Here is a 7938-nt window from a genome sequence, read left to right on the forward strand (position 1 = left end):
CTGCTGTTTATATGTGAGATTTCAAGTGAAACAGAGCAAAGATTAAAACTAACAAAATAATGCTCTAACTTGATCACTTTGTATTGCAAAAACTCACCGTTAAGTCTTGTAAATATACATTTCAACTATTAAAACTAAGTAAATTCTGATACAGGTTTATTGTATTTATGCAGACGCGTGCATTAAAGATGAGAAAAATACATTTTGTTATATTTATGTGCTTTTAATTTTAAAATGATTTAATTTAAATGTATTTGTGATGATTATTTTTGACGTGCATTTGAAATTTCAAGTTCATAACTCAAAATTGCTGTTTTATTTGAGTAGAAAATGGACAGAACCTAAGTACATGGGTTACATTTTGTAATTAAATTCATTAAACTGTATGAAAAGATAATATTCTGCTCCAAAAATAAAAACCAGCTTTACTAAATAAACCAATTCAAAGATGATTCTGCCAACCCGACTCTTCACCATAACTTTTCAATCCAGATGGACGGAGCAACCATCACTGCATCCAAAATGGTAAAAAGCCTTGGAGTAACGATTGATGACCAACTGAACTTCTCTGAGCACATTTCTAGAACTGCTCAATCTTGCAGATTCGCACTCTATAACAGCAGCACGAGTGGTCTTTGATGAACCCAAAAGAGCACACGTCACTCCGCTACTCACCCGTTTGCACTGGCTGCCAGTTGCTGCCCGCATCAAATTCAAAGCTCTGATGTTTGCTTACAAAGTGACCTCTGGCTTTGCTCCTTCCTATCTGCTCTCACTTCTGCAGATGTATGTGCCTCCAGAAACTTGCGTTCTGTGAATGAACGTCGCCTCGTGGTTCCATCCCAAAGAGGGAAGAAATCACTTTCCCGAACTCTCACATTCAATCTGCCCAGTTGGTGGAATGAACTCCCTAACTACATCAGAACAGCAGAGTCACTTGCTGTCTTCAAGAAACGACTAAAAACGCAACTGTTTAGTCTCCACTTTCCTTCCTAATCTGTAACTGGCTCTCTGGCTATACCACTAACTGTACTCTCTCTCTCTCTCAGAAAAAAAAAAACACATTACTAATGCTCAGCTTCTTAGATTTACACACCTGAAACTTGTCTATAGCACTTGTTCACTGCTGCTCTTATAGTTGTGTAAATTGCTTCCTTGTCCTCATTTGTAAGTCGCTTTGGATAAAAGCGTCTGCTAAATGACTAAATGTAAATGTAAATGATTCCTTGGATTTACAACATTTTTTAAGTTAAGTGTAAACAATTTATTTGGGCTGAAGATCAATGATCACACGAAATGGCCTACTGTAACGTCTGCTATAATATACAGTTTAAAAAAATAATAATAAAACTTATATGAACACATATGACTCAATAGTTAGCACTGTGGCCTCACAGCAAGAAGGTCGCTGGTTTGAGTCCAGTTGTTATTTCTGTGTGGAGTTTGCATGTTCACCCAGTGTTGGCGTGGGTTTCCTCTGGGTGCTCCGGTTTCCCCACAGTCCAAACACATGTGCTATAGGGGAATTGGGTCAGCTAAATTGTCCGTAGTGTGTGTGTGTGTGTGAATATGAGAGTGTATGGGTGTTTCCCAGTACTGGGTTGTGGCTGGAAGGGCATCCGCTGCGTAAAATGGGCCTCTGCCCACTGGCCTCTGTCCATCATGGCCTCCTAACCATCCTCATATCCAGGGGCGGACTGGGACAAAAATTCAGCCCTGGCACTGTAGCCACACCAGCCCACATTACCACACCGACACAGCCCCACCCATGGACACGCACATCCACACATTATATTAGTGTACAGATGGTGAAATAATATACGCAGTGCCAAATGTAATAGATATTAAAACATTTAAATGTATGTGACTGGAACAAAAACAACCTCTTTATAAAAAATGTATACATACAGTAAAAACTTAATAAAAAAATGTTTGTCTGCTATTATATGACAGAAGTAACCTTTGAATGTGTCTCACACACACACACACACACACACACACACACAGAGCTTTACACACAAATGGACACGCAGCACGCAGCATGTGCAAAATGTCCTGTATGTCCAAAGAATTTTGTCAGTTATTGTGTCTGAGTGAGAAAAGAATTGATGAAATTTGAGAGATGTAATCATTAAATGCATTTTGTGCCAAAACAATGAGAATTGATCCCTAGTTCAGCCCACATAGACTTCTGTTGTGCTCACTGTGTCAAGAGTTTTGCAAAAGTGTCCTATATAGAGAAATGTGTCCTAGCGTCTGTAAAAAAACTTTATTATACTTAAGTAATAACAGTAGCAAAAAAGGCAATACAATATATAACAAAAAAGCAGAAATATTTGTGTGTACTAGCAGATTTGTATTTTTTAATCCTTCATGATATATAGCTTTTTTGATATACAGTATGCTGAAGTGTTGCTAGTGCTGCATCTCCATTTGTGTGTGTGTGACACACATTCACAGGCTACTCCTATCGTAGGGGTTAATTTATCGTTAATTAGCCACAGTCTTAAAAAGGCTTACATGAGCTTTTATTTTGAAGTGTTTCTGGCAATCAGACAGTTTATTCTTATTTGTTTCGCGACCACACACACACACACCAACCTACATGGATACTCCGAAGTGATGTTTAGCACTTGCATGCTCAGTACTTGTTGGAAACTTTGTGGAAAAAGAATAAAGAATTCTGGATTGATTGCAGCTCGTTGCCTCTGACTGACCAGATATCTGTGGTGAACTAGCCCCCACTGACAACCCCTAACTGGTTTGTGGTTTCTATATCAGTTTTCTGTACACAGTATTAAGAAACTGTCAGCATTTGTCTCAGGGTGTGTTTCTCTTACGGCTGTATTCCTACCTCCATGACACTTGACTCTGCTGCAGCAGTCAGGCTATCTGCACTGCCACTGGGTCCAGAAACATTCTAGTTTGAATAGATGAACACAGGAGTCAGGAAAGGAAGAACATGAGCAAGCCAATGTCTGACTATTGCATAGATATACTACAATATTGCCTGTAAAAGAAGTCTATGTTCCACCTACATACTGTGACATATGCATGTATTTAATGTTTTACTTTAAAGACTAGCTATGTATTTAGAGTTGACTACAAATTCCTACAGTACTATAGCTATAGCTGTTCTGTGTATACCCTAAATTCCACATTATCTGCTTATAATGATATTTTAAAATGTATGGGAGTTCCACGCTGAGTTAACTGTTAAACACAGTGTAGGTTACTGTCAAAAACTGTCAGAAGTAGCGTGAATGACATTAAAATTAATTATTATTTATATTTTAGTATAATTAAGGGGGTCAGTCACACACCAGAAGCGCTGCTCGGCGACGCACAGCGTCGCGCCGCACAACGCCATGCATTTCAGAATTCTAATTTCTAAACAAAGGTTTCTAAGGTACACAAGTCGGCAGCTGTCATGTGAATATGCGCGTCTGATGTGCCATACTCTCAACTGTCATGTGCTCGCCGTGTTGCGGCGCATCCGATGTGTGACCTGCTTTATTTTCTGTTCCCTTCTTACCTCCTCTACCGCGCTACTGTCCTCCGATGCATTTACACCTCCTCTCGCGAATATTTCGGTTAATTTTATGCATTTGGCAGCATCTGATTTTAGAGCCCTTTTCTTGCTCTCTCTGACCTTATCAGCACCGCCTTTCCTTTTTTTACGGTCCATATTTTGACATTAACGTTAGCTTGCGTTGTGTTGCATTTACTGTTTGACCATCTTGCCAGATTTTGATTACATCAGCGTAATCCACAGCCTCTGATTGGGTCGGCCCATCTCGAAACCGGCCGGCCGTCGCCGATTGGCCCAAATGCTTAACATGTATCATTATTATAATTATCAATCATTATTATTATTATTATTATTATTATTATTGTCATCAACAGCAGCATTATATTCACATCTTGCAAGAGATAAAAGCTGCCAGCATGCAAAAACAATACATATTAAAAAAAAAAATAAAAAAAAAACCTGACCGGCCCACATTTTAAAACTGCTCCGGCCCTTCTGGCATTTGCCAGAATTGCCAGACGGCCAGTCCGCCCCTGCTCATATCATAATTGGCTTCATCACTGTGTCTCCTCTTCACCAATCAGCTGGTGTGTGGTGTGCGGTCTGGTGCAATATGACTCTGTCGCATCATCCAGGTGGATGCTGCACACTGATGGTGGATGAGCAGATCCCCCCTATACCCCCCCCCCCCCCCCCCCCTGTGTAAAGCGCTTTGAGTGTCTAGAAAAGTGCTATATAAATGTAAGGAATTATGATTATTATTAATGAAATGTTACCAATTACAGAAGATTACCCAAAACATACATTCAATAAATAATGCAAAACATATACAGTCAGTGCAAAGCTCTCATACAATGTTATCTTTAATCGTCACCAGCACATGTGACCCCTTGTTAAAAAGTCATTTCCTCATTCTGAGTTCATTATAGTGCAGAAGATGATGATAATGGTTAAACATGGCAGCTTGTTCATGTTTTTGGTTGCTGAAAGAATCATTTGCTCCTTTGTTTTTTTGCAAAAACTCACTTTCAAAATCTGTCACGTCAAGCGAATATCTGCATCTCTGTCACGTTTTCCAACACAAAATCATTCTGAACAGCCAGTAGTGTGAGGAACTGCTCAGATGTCTCTAAATAGAGTTTATGGCAGCCAACAGGAAGTGATAGCACACACTTCCTGTTACAGTTTAGACCTGCTGAAGCCATCTGCCGGCTGAAATATGAGGTTTTATATGGATTTGATGCATAAAGGTCTATTTATCACTAAATAAATAAATAAATACAATTATTTTTTATTTTAATTAATTTTTTTTCTTTTTTAAAAATATTTATTTATCTATTTTTTGTAAATCCTCAAAAGTTTTTTGCATTTTTACATTCTCTTCTGACAAAAATCTGAAGATGTTCTGTTTTAAACAATAAATTGTGTTTTAAACAATATTTAAACAAATAAATAAAATCATTATTTATAAATTTTATTTTAAATTAAAAAAATATTTTAATTATTTATTTATTTGTTTGTTTGTTTGTTTGTTTGTTTGTTTGTTTGTTTGTTTGTTTCTTTCTTTCTTTCTTTCTTTCTTTCTTTCTTTCTTTCTTTCTTTCTTTCTTTCTTTCTTTCTTTCTTTCTTTCTTTCTTTCTTTCTTTCTTTCTTTCTTTCTTTCTTTATTTATTTTTATTTTATTTTATTTGTGAAGTCTGAAAAGTATTTAACATTTTTACATTTGCTTCTGACAAAAATCTGAATATTTTCTGTTTTAAACAATAAATAAAAAATTTATTAGTTAATTAAATCATTATTTAAATATTTTTTATTTTTAATTTTCATTTTAATTAATTAAATCTTTTTTATTTGTTATTTTAATTAAATAATAAGAAATGCATTAGTTTTTTTTATTATTTATTTATCTCTTTATCTATTTTTTGTAAATCCTGAAAAGTATTTTGCATTATTACATTTGCTTCTGACAAAAATCTGAATATTTTCTGTGTGTTAAACAATTTATAAATAAATAAATAAAAAAATCAATAAATTAACAAAATTATTTTTATTTATAATTTTATAATTTTTTCATTTTAATTAATTTATTCATTTTATTTTTACATTTTTTATTTATTTTATTTTAATTAATTAATTAGTTTTATTTTTAGTTTTAATTTTTTTTCTTATTTCTTCCTTGTTTTTCTTTCATTTGTTTATTTATTTATTATTTTATTTATATTTTTTTGTCAATCCAGAAAGTATTTAGCATTTTTACATCTGAATATTTTCTGCAGGTGTTTTAAACAATAAATAAATACATTAATTAATTAATTAATTAATAAAAAAACATTTTTTAAATACATATTAATTAATTAATTATTTAATTGTTGGCGCGGGCCCTTGATAATGTCTCTGGGGCCCCCCATAAATGTATGAGCCCTTAAAATCTTCCTAACTCCCCTTCCTAACTAAATGGCAATTAAATGAACAAATAACTCAAGTCAGTAATGTTTAACTGACTTTAAAGAGTAAAAATATAAGAAATAATTAAAACACACACACACACATTTCACAAGGAGCGTCTGATTCCTGTTTTTCATTACAAAATTATTTTTAAAAGCAACGTATTGTGCAAGGCAGCCAACAGGAAGTGATCACACACACACTTCCTGTTCCAGCCTGGCTTAAATAGAGCCTTTAGTGTTTTAAATCTTACATCATTATATTCATATGTTTGGTGTTTGGGTAAACTCAACACTTTTTGTATATATTTTTGTAAAAACATCACACTCTATATTTATAAAGTCACATGAGAACAATAGAAGGTCGCTGGTTCGAGCCTCGGCTGGGTCAGTGTGCGTTTCTGTGTGGAGTTTGCATGTTCTCCTCGTTTTCACGTGGGTTTCCTCCAGGTGCTCCGGTTTCCCCCACAGTCAAAACACATGCGCTATAGGGGAATTGGGTAAGCTAAATTGTCCGTAGTTTATGTGTGTGAATGAGTGTGTATGGATGTTTCCCAGTGATGGGTTGCAGCTAGAAGGGCATCCGCTGCGTAAAACATATGTTGGAATAGTTGGCAGTTCATTCTGCTGTGGCGACCCCAGATTAATAAAGGGAATAAGCCAAAAAGAAAATGAATGAATGAATGAGAACAATAGAATAAAGCAAAAATGTACAGAAATATGTGTAAATAATGATAATTCACAGTCTAATGCAGTATTTTATATATATATATATATATATATATATATATATATATATATATATATATATATATATATATATATATATATATATATATTATAGTTAGAAAGTCAAACTATTTTTAGGAACTCATTTATTGTGAATAGATAATAAAATAGGTCATTTTTATATACATTTCTATGAATAAATAAGAGAATTAAAAAAAACGATAGTAATTTAAAGCATTTTTAGGTTAAATTATGTAAATATTGTCATAACTTGTCAATAATTTCTCCAGCACACTGCGTATCAACTGTAGTGAACTGATAATAAATACTGTCCCTGCTGAAAAATCCAGCTTAAACCAGCCTATGCTGGTTGGCTGGTTTTAGCTGGTTGACCAGCCTGGTTATAGAGGGGTTTTGGCCATTTACAGGCTGGTTTCCAGCCATTTCCAGCCTGGTCCTAACTGGTCAGGCTGGAAAATGACCAGCTAAATCAAGCTAAAACCAGCTTGACCAGCCTGGTTTAAGCTGGACATAGCTGGTTTTGGCTGGGCTCTCAGCCTGGCTAAGCTGGTCAAGCTGGTTTTAGCTGGTAATTTTCCACCCTGACCAGCTAAGACCAGGCTGGAAATGGCTGGAAACCAGCCTGGAAATGGCCAAAACCCCTCTGAAAACCAACCTGGTCAACCAACTACAACCAGCCTAGGCTGGTTTAAGCTGTTTTTTTCAGTAGGGGTAGTATACATTGAATTCTACTACAGTAAACTGTGGTGTATTGTAATATGATATCCTACCATATAGTTGTATAAAACACAGTATTGGCTCATTTGTTTATATTACTATTGTTGCTGTGTTGCCATATCAACTATATAATCGCCACAAAAAATAATTTAAGTACTTTACTACAGTATGGTTCAAAAATACTACAGTATTTACAATAAATGACTAGGAATTGCACTATATGCTGTAAGTTTATTATTATGATTATTATTATTATGTTCTGTGTTGTCATTGCTCTCCGGCAGGTGCCGCTGTCGCCTAGCATCAGCGCGGCTCTCAGAGGGCGTTCACTTCAGTCTGCGCAGATTCACAGTGAAAAACTCTCAAATACCTGCACATTTACTGTGTTTTTGTGTTTATAATGTTTAATCTCCTCATCGAGTCGTTCATTTGTTTCATTCCGCGCGGAATCGGCTAAGTAGCGCTGGAATAACGGTCCAGTGACGTCAGTCACG

Source organism: Danio aesculapii, chromosome 9 (assembly GCF_903798145.1).
Source record: "Danio aesculapii chromosome 9, fDanAes4.1, whole genome shotgun sequence".
In the NCBI taxonomy this organism is placed as follows: domain Eukaryota; kingdom Metazoa; phylum Chordata; class Actinopteri; order Cypriniformes; family Danionidae; genus Danio; species Danio aesculapii.